At 42.2% G+C, this 11,683-nt stretch overlaps 1 long non-coding RNA gene across 1 annotated transcript; it reads left to right on the forward strand.

Annotated features, from left to right (window-relative positions):
• The first annotated feature begins 2,152 nt into the window (after nucleotides 1-2,152).
• LOC106146260 lies at nucleotides 2,153-11,255 on the forward strand. The gene is made up of 2 exons (XR_262835.2): nucleotides 2,153-4,170; nucleotides 5,361-11,255. It is a non-coding gene; the product is annotated as an uncharacterized LOC106146260 (long non-coding RNA).
• The last annotated feature ends 428 nt before the right edge of the window (nucleotides 11,256-11,683 follow it).

The raw sequence follows: 11,683 nt of genomic DNA on the forward strand, positions 1-11,683 counted from the left end.
AACTGGTAACTTCATCACTGGCTCCTGGTGACAAAAATGAACATGCTCTCCTGGTATGGACTATTGCCTTGACCCCCATTTTGGGGGGATAGCTACCCCCCCCCCCCCGCAAACACATTAGATCAGGCACAGACCTGACTTCTTTATATGTGTGGTCCAGAGCAGCACCAGATGTGAGGACAGTGAGCTCAATATCTGTCCTGAGGGGGCTATTCCAGGCTCAGGCCTTTGAAGGGTAGCTCATATTCCCAAATCCCATTCTCTGAATGGCACCAAACCTTGGGGCCATTCCCAGGAGACAGTGACCCTTTTCCTTTAGGAAACTGACAAACCAAATCCACTTACAGGGGCCAGTGATACCTTCTTTTGGAGGGAAATAATTCTACACTGCTGTTTTTTCCAGAGCCACCGACAGCATAGCCCAGAATGATTAAAGAGGTATAACCTCAAATCCATTGTGACCCAGCCTTCATTTCATTTTTGCTATAATACGCCCCAGCCTTGTTTTTCTTTTCTTTTAAAGAACAGGAACGATGAACTTGTTTTGAAGGTACACTGACTCCCCATCTGTTCTTATTTCTAAGTAACTACTACTGGCTACCATTGGGGGTTCAGCGCTAGCTATTTTGGGTTGGCAGTGATGTCAGGTCTCGTGTTTCCAACCTGGCCTTGTTCGTTGGTGGCACCGTAACCCCAAATTCCGACCTGTAAGAGATATACCGTTCAAATTCTCATTCTCTAAAGGAGAGTAAATGCAGATCCCCTTTTCGTGGTGGATCTTACCTCCGAGTGGGGGTACAGTGATCTTACTCTTGTACTCTTAGGAGACAATTATCCTACATTTCCCATTTGCAAGTGACTACGACCTCTGATCCTGTTTTCTAATGAATGGTAACGTTGGATTTATGTTTTTAAACCTCAGCGACCCAAGACCTTGGTACTTAAAGAGTCGAGAACTGTAACCCCTGTTTCTCGGGATGTTAGTAATTCTCATCCTAAACTCCAAATGATGGTAACTCCAAACCCCTTTTTACTGGGAGAGAGAGCGCTCAAGATCCCAGTTTTGGGTAGGCACGGTGACCTCGAGATCGGATCTGAGCACATGAAAGGAACAGATAGACGTTTGAGGACCTTGCGAAACCCAGATCACCACCCCAACCGGGCACCCTTCATACTCACGGCCCAGCTTCACTCCAGGCGGCGGGAAGCTAGTGCCCGCGCCGGGGCCGCCGCTGCCTCCTCCGCCGCTGCCGCTGGGGCCGCCCCCGGAACTCGAGGGTCCCACGCCCCCACCCATGGCCCCGACAGACGCCTTCCCGCCGCCGGTGCCGCCTCCGCCGCCGCCGCCCGCGCGCCGCGCTGAATAGGATGACAGGACTCCGCGACAAGAAATTCGGTGTTTAGAGCTTCTCTGCCGCTGCCGCTGCTACAAAACCAATGCCTCCGCTTTGTCTCCGCTGGCGCACACCGCCCAGGCCACCTCGCTCACTACCCGACGCCCCAAGCCCCCGAGGCCTCCAAGGCTCGTTCAGCCAATCACAAACCCTCAAGTTCTCCCGCCCCCGCCCTGAAACTCCGCCTTCCGACTGGAGGGCTGCTCATACCCACGTGACCGGATCTTAGTTGGCCGGTCCCACCCTTATCACGTGAGAGCACGCACCTCTCTTCCGGCCTTCCTGACCCTCTCCGCCATTTAAAGAAACAGTACCGGGGGCGGGCCGAGCGACGCAGCCGGGACGGTAGCTGCAGCGCGGACTGGAGGAGCCATCTTGTCTCGTCGCCGGGGAGTCAGGCCCCTAACTCGAAGAAGCCCTGGCGCGCCCTCCCCCCCTCCCCGGTCTGGTAGGGCGAAGGAGCGGGCGCGCGGTCGATCGAGCGATCGGTTGGCGGCTCTTTCTCCTGCTCTGGCATCCAGCTCTTGGGGCGCAGGCCCGGCCGCCGCGGCGAGCGCCCGGTGGCCGTTGGCGCTCGCGCCGCGTCTTTCTTCTCGTACGCAGAACTCGGGCGGCGGCCTATGCGTTTGCGATTCGACGAGGAGTCGTCCGGGTGGTCGGCGGCGGCGGGCAGCTGCTCCGCCCCGCTCCCGGGGAGGCGGCGGCAGCGGCGGGATTTGGCGCGGCCGGGGAGGCGGGGGAGGCCGGGGCCGGGGCCGGGGCCGGCCTGGAGGCCTGGCGCAACCCTTCGGGGCCTCCAAGGACCCAGTTGGGGGGGCAGGAAGGGGCTGGAGGATGGTTGGTGGTGGGCTTTCTGCTTTGCCTTTTCCTCCTTATGCCGCCTTAGAGAGGGTCCGGAGCTCTGGCAGCAGCTCCGGGGTGGGGATCTGAGCTCCCGGAGTCGGAAGAGCTGGGTTTGTTTCCGGGCCTAGCCACCAGCTGGCCGACTGACCTTAGGCAAGTCACTCTAATTTGTCTGCGCCTCAGTTTCCTCCTCTGCCTGTGTTTGGGATTGAAATCGCTTTGTAAACTGCAAAGTGCTGTATTCATAAAGGATGAGTATCGTTTGTAATGGTTATTGAGTTGCTAGAAAACATCAGTTGCCAGATCTCTCAGATTTGGAACCTAGGAACCTTGGATTGGAGTTGGAGATCCGCAAAGTCCCTGAATTGTACGTAGAAATTTGTGGGGATATGCATATTAAGCGACTGGTGTGCCATTGCTAGCAAGTTTCTAAAGGGGACTGTGACCCAGAAGAGTTGATGACAGTTTTTTTATACCACAGAGAGGAAACTGAGGCCTAGATGTCATTTGGGACCCTTCACAATCAATTTGAAGCCCCCTTTTGAGTCCCTGGGATATGTGAGCTGTTTCCTATGCATAATGGATATTCGGGATAACAATACTCCCCTGCTTGGCCTCTCTTTTGAACCCTTTCTTGTCATCATGGGGTGCCTGAAGGGCGGCTGATGCATATGGTACAGTGGCACCCATAAAGCAGCTACAATTAGGAGTAGATGTAGTCAGTAATACCAAGAAGTGAATTCAGTGTTTGGCCCAGGAGTTCTTCGTTGTCTGCTGCTTGTACTGGTGCCTGACTACCTTTTTGACTTTTATCATTTTCCACGACTATGGTTGCCATCCTTTACTTGATTGTTTTGTATTCCCTAGTTTGTGTGGTTGGTGGTGAACAGGCTTATTTTTAAATGATGGTGCCAAGCCTAGCTAATTAATGGTGCACGTGAATTTTCAACAAGTGGGCTCATGGGAATAGGCTGAACCACACATGGAATTCCTAAAGATGTTTAACGGTTTTTCTTTATTAATTCAAGGTTAACAATCTCCCAGAAATTTTGTTAGAACACCTACTGAACCTCAAAATCAGTAGGTTTGGAGATGATTCCAACCCTAACTTTTTCCTGGTCTGCCTTGCATTCTAATTGCTTTCAACTGTGATACTGACAAGGCCAAAATGCCATTTTTTTGTTTCTTTGTTGTCAGCTGCTTTTATCAAATTTCAGACCATTGTCCAGTAAACACTATAAAAATGTTTGAACAATTGAATTTCAAACATTTTCATTTTGTGGAGTGGTGCTTACCAAGTGGTACAGCTCTAAGCAAGTGAATACAAACAGTAAGTGTAGTTTGTCTGAGTAGATGTTAACCAGTTCTATTTCATTCAAATGTTTGGGGAAATAATTGCGTATTCCCTTTACCTAAAGGGCAGAGACAAATGTTTCACTTCCAGAGAAATGACTGTTTTGGAGAAAAATGTGTTCTTTAGCTCTTTTGTAATTAAATCTGGATGTACCTCAAAAGACTCTTAAGACTGTGGTGATAAGAGGCTTTTCTCCAGAAAAAGGAAAAAAGCAACTGGAACTCAAAGCTTGAAATTCTGTGACAGAACATGAGATGTCCAGGATTGGAGGTTGAGAAGGTTTTGCTACAATGTTCTGCGATCATCGAAGAATTTACCTTTCAGTGCAGCCGCAGCCATGGACTCCAGATTTCCAAGAACTGGATCTGCAACCTAGAAGAGCTTGTCAGGATGTGGCAGAAACTGGAGGTCGCTTTTTTTTTTTTTAATTACATTTTGGAACTGTTGATCTTGTTGTAAGAAAAGAGGCAACAACTGAGCAAGCTTTACCACCAGTGCTGTTACTGGGAATCGGAAGACCTGAGTTTCTGCCCAGACTGTCAAAGTAAACTGACCAAACATCATCGAAAGTCAATTATGGTACTTGCCATTTTCCAAAATGCCTTACCACCATTTCTGCATTTCCCATACTCTCTTCACTACTCTGGAAATGCCCTTCTCTGGTTCTTCATCTGTCATATTCTCAGTATCCAACTCAGATGCTCTCCTACCCATAAATCTCTTAACTTTAGGTAGAATGTATTTTCTTTGGTTTTGTCTTTTCTGGTGTTGGAATTGAACCCAGGACCTTGCGCATACTAGGCAAGCGCTCTTTCACCGAGCTACAGCCCCATTCCCAGAATATATTCTTTAAGTATATTAACATGTTATGTATTTTTTCTCTTTGCAAAATCTTGTAAAGTAGTTATTTGCATGCATCTGTTCTCTTGCTAGATAGGAAACTTCTTAAAAAAACAGGGCCTTGTTTTATGCCCACATACACCACCACCCCTGTTGAAGCATCTATTAGACATCAGTTTAGAGTGAGCTGTGCCAGTCATCACTTAGTATCTCCCAGCACTTAGTGTATGTTTAGTCACTGTGAAATGACTTTAAAAATGTTTATTTCATGTTTCACTTTTTAATTCTAAACTTAAGATCAAGGGAGCCATTACATAAAGAAGAGATGATATATTGAATAGGCTGTTACATACTTAAGGATGGGAAGCCTTATTCTCTCTTACTCAACATGGAAGTTTATAAAGTAAAACCACAACTTTTATTTTAGCAAGTGTTTATAAGTGCCTACCACACACAAAGTACTGAGCAAAACAATTCATACTGAGTTTAAAAGGACAACTTTAAACGATGAAACTCGTAAGACATTTTGAGGAATGATAAAAGAAGAGCAGTATCTCTTGCTTTCTAGTTGGCATATGAACTTAAAATCTCTTCTTTTTGTGCCACCTGTGGAACTACTTTCTTCTCCCCACCAAGTAATGCCCAACTGCCTAATTACTACCTAAAAATATGAGCCTTAGGTTAGTTCTTGTTTTGGTACATCCCTCAATTCTTGTGTTATTATCAGCTATTAATCAGGCTTTTTTGTTTTTCTTTTTGGTTTATTTTCCTCCCCATTGATCATCTGCTAGCCTCTAACCCCGGGCATATGAAGAACTAGTACCTATGAGATAGTTGATGTGCTTATGGCAGACCAACCCCAGTATTAGAATCCTGTTTGTAATTCCATGCATTTGTTATCTTACCTATTTTGTCCCTCCCCCTTCTAGTCCTGTGCCTCCTGATTGCTGAGTGTTCACCTGGACCTTCTGACCACCTTCCTTCTGCTGGTCCATCAGCCTACACATCTGATACTTGGATTTTTGCTCATGGTGATTTCTGCCAACTTACTACTGAAGAAGACACCATTCCAGTGGACCACTGTGAGCCAAGAGGCGTTCAACCATGATGATGTGGCCTTGACCTCCACTCCAATTCTGGTCTGCCCAGATTCAGCACAGCCCTTTATTGTGCAGAGTCCTCAAGCCAAATAGCTAGAGCTATTTTATTACAACAAAGGCCCAATTTATTCCATAAGTGTGCATTTCATTTCTTCAGTTGAAGTCTTCAGAGACATGTAATAAACTTGGACCAGGGATTTTTAATTATCAACGCTGTCCAAAGAAAGACAACAAACATCTCTCTGAGAACAGCATTGGACCATACCCTACAATCTCAAATGATTAAAGTTCATGAACTGTCTAGGATCCCATGAAGGTCCCTGGACCATGTTCTTTTTCTACTTAAAATCTGTAGTAGCCTACTGAATGAGACTCATTGGGATCAAAACCAAGGCACAGTAAATTCCTCATGGCATCTTTGGGATTACTCAGGAACCAGAACTTTTCACACAAATGTAAGCAATTCTGCCAAGGAATCCCTTTACCTAACAGCATCTCGCAAGGCTCCAGTCAGATTCCAGAAAAGGCCTCTTAATAACTTCAAGATAAAAGCTATATGGTAATTCCCTCTGTTTATATAGCACTTTACAGTTTCAAAGCACTTTTCTTATGTTTATCTCATTTATCAAAATACAGTAACATTCCTTTTTGAAATGAGGGAACAAAAATTTAAGTGACTTACTTATCCAAGGTAACATAGCTACAAAGTGGGAGAGGCTAGGCCTTTTGACTCCTGGTCCAGTATTTTCCTTGGCATTAACTTAGCCTTTATCCACAGTGTTAAAATGAAATTGGAAACTCCAAAAGATTCCAACTTCTTTGTTTGGTGCCCCTATTAGGCAGGATATTGTAAATATAATTCATATAATCCATGGCAACATCCCTATGGTGTGAGAGCAAAGGGTCTTCATGATGATAAATTGTCCAAAGTGGCAGGTATTCATCAGACAATAAGGATACCTAATATGAAACACAAGCTGCTTTTAGATCTTTTGTCTATTTTCATGGTTTGCCCAAGAAAGACCTAACAGACATTTTTCTTAAAAAATTAAGACTCACAAATACTGAGATTACCTGTAATCCTCTGCCCCCAAACTAATATTTACACAAAATGAGCCATTTTTTTTAATGTATAGCTGTCATATGTGGAGAGTTTCTGTTATCCCATAAGGTGGTAAAATACTGTAAGATGTGTCCCTTCTCACTAGCCCACAATGCATTGTTATATATTAAAGGTTTCCAAAAGACTTGCAGCAAAGACCTCTTTATCTTAGCCTGTTGTGTCCTAATGTAAAGACAATGTAATTTTTGGTAACATTCCTTTTAATAGAATGGGAAGCTAGAATGATATAACTAGGGTTTCCTGATTATCAACATATTGGCCTGGAAACCCCATAATACAGTGTCTTTGAAACCTGCCTTTTTCATACCTTGACCTTAACTGCTTGAACTCATTCATCCCTATCATCTGAGAGTCCTGCATCTTGATTATTACTTTAAGTTTTTTTTAAATCAAAGGAGCTTCTAGAATAAATACGGAACTATATGGGGAGGATAATGGGAGAATGTTAATTCTGCCCCCTCCCCAAAGGGTGAGTTCCATAACATTTAGCAGTATATTTCTTAGAATTGCGCTATAAAACGTTTTTTTAAGGCATTGCATCTTAGGTGGGTAAGGACATTGGGAAGGGAAGTAGAAGGGAAGGATAAAGAGGAAATACTTTCTTTAGAATTTGAGTTATGGTCCATTGAGATCTTACTGCTTAAGAGAAGTCACCTAGCCATGGACTTCTTGAAATAATGTTTACAAAGAAATGATACGTTTTTTTTGCAACTATATGCAAAAGCCTTAGAGCTATTGCAACTTAAAACCAATAGTCTTGTCCTCTGGCATTCTTATTTATAAACTCAACTTCAAGCAATTGAAATTTATACTAGACTTGAGTTTTAGCTCCATTACCCTGTAATATAGTCTACCTTAGGGAAAGAATGAATAGAAAAACACCTTATTTTACCACAGGCTTTGCTCACCCAATTTCTGGTTTCTGTGACCTATTTTTTCTATTTCAGCATTTTGTGAACACCTTATTCTTAGATTATTTGTTTTCCAAAGGCTTTGTGGCCATGAAGCCATTTGAATGAAAGCTATGTGGAAGCCCAGAGTAAAAGTGAAGCTGCTCTGGATGAAGTGAAGCAAGAGTGGGGGTCTGCAGCCTGCCACAAGCATCTTCCTTTACCACCATGCTGACACCTAAAGGGACTTCTTTACAACATGTAGAACTGCTGAACAGTTTGAAAACCACTGCCCTATACAACATGTTTGATCTGAATGGCTCTCTGATCTTTTCTGTATCTCCACTTATTATAGTCCATAATCAGTTGATGCTGAACATTCTTAGGAATATTTACTGTGTACAGACTTTAAAAAGTATATAATGGGCATGCCTTTGGCCCCCAAAATGTTCATATGGACTGAAAGTGGTGGCAAATGAACCTTTCTCACTAGCCCTGTAATCCAGATGAACTTACAGTGATTCCTGGAATTGGATATAGTCAGTAATTCATATGCACTCTACACTAACAAACCCTACTAAGCAGCATCCACAAATATGAAATACACTCGTGGTACTTGAAGTACATGACTGAAGTCTTGAACTCTTTTTGGATACGTGAATTGCCTGCAAGCTGGAAACTGATGCCTCACTGTGGCCATCGTAGACCAACTTCTACATTAGACCTTTCATCATTAGCCATGGTACTCTATTTCGTGTCAAGAAACAGTCATTAACTACAAAAGCAGAATTTAGATGCTAACATTTTCTAAAGGGACAAAGTACCTGGTTGTCATTCTTCATCTTAAACTGCAAATCACTATGTGACTCAGCCTGGTTAACACTAGGTTACGTTCCTCCTTGGCTTTTATTCATTTTTCTGTTTTGAGGATCAATGACTTAACCTTTAAAAATAAAAACCCAAAACAATTTCTTCATTGGCTTATCTACTGATTCTCTGTAAATACTGACTACTCATCTTTACGTGTAACAGCTGATCTTAAAGACAGTTTTTGAGCATCCTTTCTCATATGTGTGACATCAAATAGAGTCATTGGGAAAAATTTCTTCTAGCCAGTAAAAGATACTCTTCTAAGATGACTTGATACCTGATACCATCATATGGTAGGGATAGTTGGACCCAGGCCCTTTGACCAAGATATGGTGACCTGATGGTGACTTCAAATGTATTGTCTATATTTTGCTGCAAATGTAGACTAACAAAAAAAAACAAAAAACTAAAGATGGCAGCTAAGGATTTCACCAATAGACTGAAGAGCTGTCCTTGTAGATGTTTGAATGGAATGACATCTGTCTCAGGACTGTCATTTACATTGATTCAGTGTGATTGGCTTCATTTCTTGCTATGAGATACTCTTAGGCATTAAGACAATTTGTTTCTGTAGGAAGACTTTAATTCCTGATTTATAGACAGGAATATTCCAGGGCTATGCCAATTTATATCCTAAGAAAATCTCATTCCTTTACTTCATAGTTAATTGAAGGGCCAGTCATCTTCAGCTGCTCTTATGAATGCACTGGTTAAATGTTGGAAATGGTTTCTTCATATCCTTTCCCTTGTTCTCTAATCTGATCACATGACTTGGTCTACATACCATCAAACAAGGCTTAGGTCCAGTTGCTCTTGACTGCTCAACCTCAGCAAATTACTATCTGGATGACTGTTTTGCTTGGATATACAACTATAATGCATAAAGAAGAAATTATCTGCAAGCTCACATTTCTACTTACAATTGTCAGATTTTTTTTTTCTCTCTGCTTTTTCCTGTGTGTACCTTGCAGAAAAAAGATGTTGACCTACACTGCCAGTCATTCCTTCTGATCTTCCTATACTCAGTTAAGATGAGAGTAATCATCTGTTCAAGAGTCTTATGTACACTTAAAAAAAAAAATTGGTGATTGGAAAAAGCCTAAAACTTAAAGCTAGGAGACTGCCTACTGTCTCCATGCCTCAGATTTTATCCAAGTCTTTCAGTGTGCCATTCAGCCAATCTGAAACTATGACTTGGCTATAAGAATTCTCAGAGATGTGCTAAGTTACAGAAGATGAAGATTTGATAACCAAAGAAAGTAGGGCCAACTTCAACAAACCTGACTCTACCACCCTTTTACTCCCAGATATAGGATAGACTGCTAAACAGAACCTCAAGTCTGGACTAAGGATATGGCTTTCTCCTGAGATGGTAGTTCTTGGGCAGATGAGCAGGGAAAAAAAGCCGCTATATCTGACTTGCCCTTTGAAATCAGAAAATTATATCTGGCATAAGCCCTGTGAAGTAACTGAAGTACCCAGGGCAAAAACTAATTTCTGGATTCATTTATTAATCTGCCTGTTCTTCCAGGTGATATCCTGGTTATTGGTTTGACTGGCCCTGCTGAAGTTACTCTGTCAGTTTACCTGTTTCAGCTATTAACTGCCTTGTTGGACTTGCTGCAATCAACTGTTGACCTTGAGAAGACTACAACCAGTTTCAGCTTAACTTGTGCCGAATTCCACCAAGGATTTCTAAATAGAAATTAGCTTGTACCTCACAAGACTTAATGTTCACAACAGAAAGTACCAGTTTCACACACCTTGACTAACAGCTTTTTTATTTTTTTTAAATGGAGAGTAAGACACTATGTTTGCTCATGTAAAGCACCTGGGATCTCTGCACATCTGCAAAGAGTACAACAGATTGAAAATAGAGTCCATTTCTCTCTTCTGCAGTAACACACAATGAGTCTTGATTTATCAGTACTAACAGAAATGTTTTGTTTCAACTTTTGCAAGACTTAAAGGGATATTAGAAAAGTTTTTCACTGAACTTAAATTACCACTGACGCAAATAGCCTCACCGAACTGTGTTTGCCAGTGGGAGGCTAGTGGTCCTGCTGCTTGTCACCCAAGATGGTGGGGCTCTGGAAAAAACCTAAAACTTGAGTTTGCATGCATTGAAATTCTATAGTATCATCCAAAGTATCCTACTGGATATGATTATTCCACTCAAATGGACTATAGGCTTCCTAAAGACAAGACAAATTTACACTCATGGCTATTTTTAGAATAATTCCATTACTGAGGAGCCAGCTGTAACTACATTCACCTTTATGAGCAGAAGTTAAATCTTTTTCAACCTCTGGTTTATTCTGGACATAAATTGTTTTTGATTGCCCAGCATCCATTCCATTTCATTTTAACAACTCCCTGATATTTCCTGGAACCATCACTTCCTATTTTCAGTTGATGTGGTTTGGACAGTCTGACCCAACCTTGGGCTCTGTGAGTAGACGTATATCACTCAGACCTCATCAGTCAGCAGAGGCCATCTCCTTAACCATACCAATTCTTTCTAGAGTATTCATATGATTTACAAGTTGGTCCAGTGATAACTCATTTCTCTGAATTTTACTGAGTAATGGAGGAGAACAAATTCTCTTTACTGAGGTGCTTTAGTTTGTAGGATTAAAAATTCAAACCAACAGGGTCTACCACATTGAATGAGCCAGTCAGAGAATGAAGCCAGTGCAAAGGAAAGCAGAGCCAAAAGATGGAAAGACTCGAGTCCTGATGACAGCATTTTTGCTCCTGGATCCAGCTGTGCCTGAAGCTAGTATATCCCTTGGACTTTTCAGTTATGTGAAACAATAAATACACTTTTTGTTTAAGTTACTTTGAGTTGAGTTTCTATTACTTGAAATTGAATCCTAATATATATAGTATCTGCAAATACTGAAATTTGACAGGTCCAAGTATTCATAAAACTAAGGTCATGGTCACACTGAAATTGTTTTTTAAAGTCAAAGACAAAATGAAACAACTGAGAGAATATTTGAGTTGCTGCAGAAGTAACATGGTAGAAAATAATAGAAGAAAATGCAAATGTTGATCAGTAAAGGACTGGCTAAATAAGATACAGTCCAGCCATATAAGAAAGTCTACATATCTATTAAACAAGGTACATTCATTGTGAATGGACATGGAAACATGGCCATGATATATTAAGTGAAATAAGCTATGGATAGAAAAGTATACCATGTAAACACATTTAAAAATATGTGTACTTATGTGTGTAAATGCATAGAAAAGTCTGTTAATGG

Source organism: Chinchilla lanigera, unplaced genomic scaffold (assembly GCF_000276665.1).
Source record: "Chinchilla lanigera isolate Chin_1 unplaced genomic scaffold, ChiLan1.0 scaffold00054, whole genome shotgun sequence".
Lineage (NCBI taxonomy): Eukaryota > Metazoa > Chordata > Mammalia > Rodentia > Chinchillidae > Chinchilla > Chinchilla lanigera.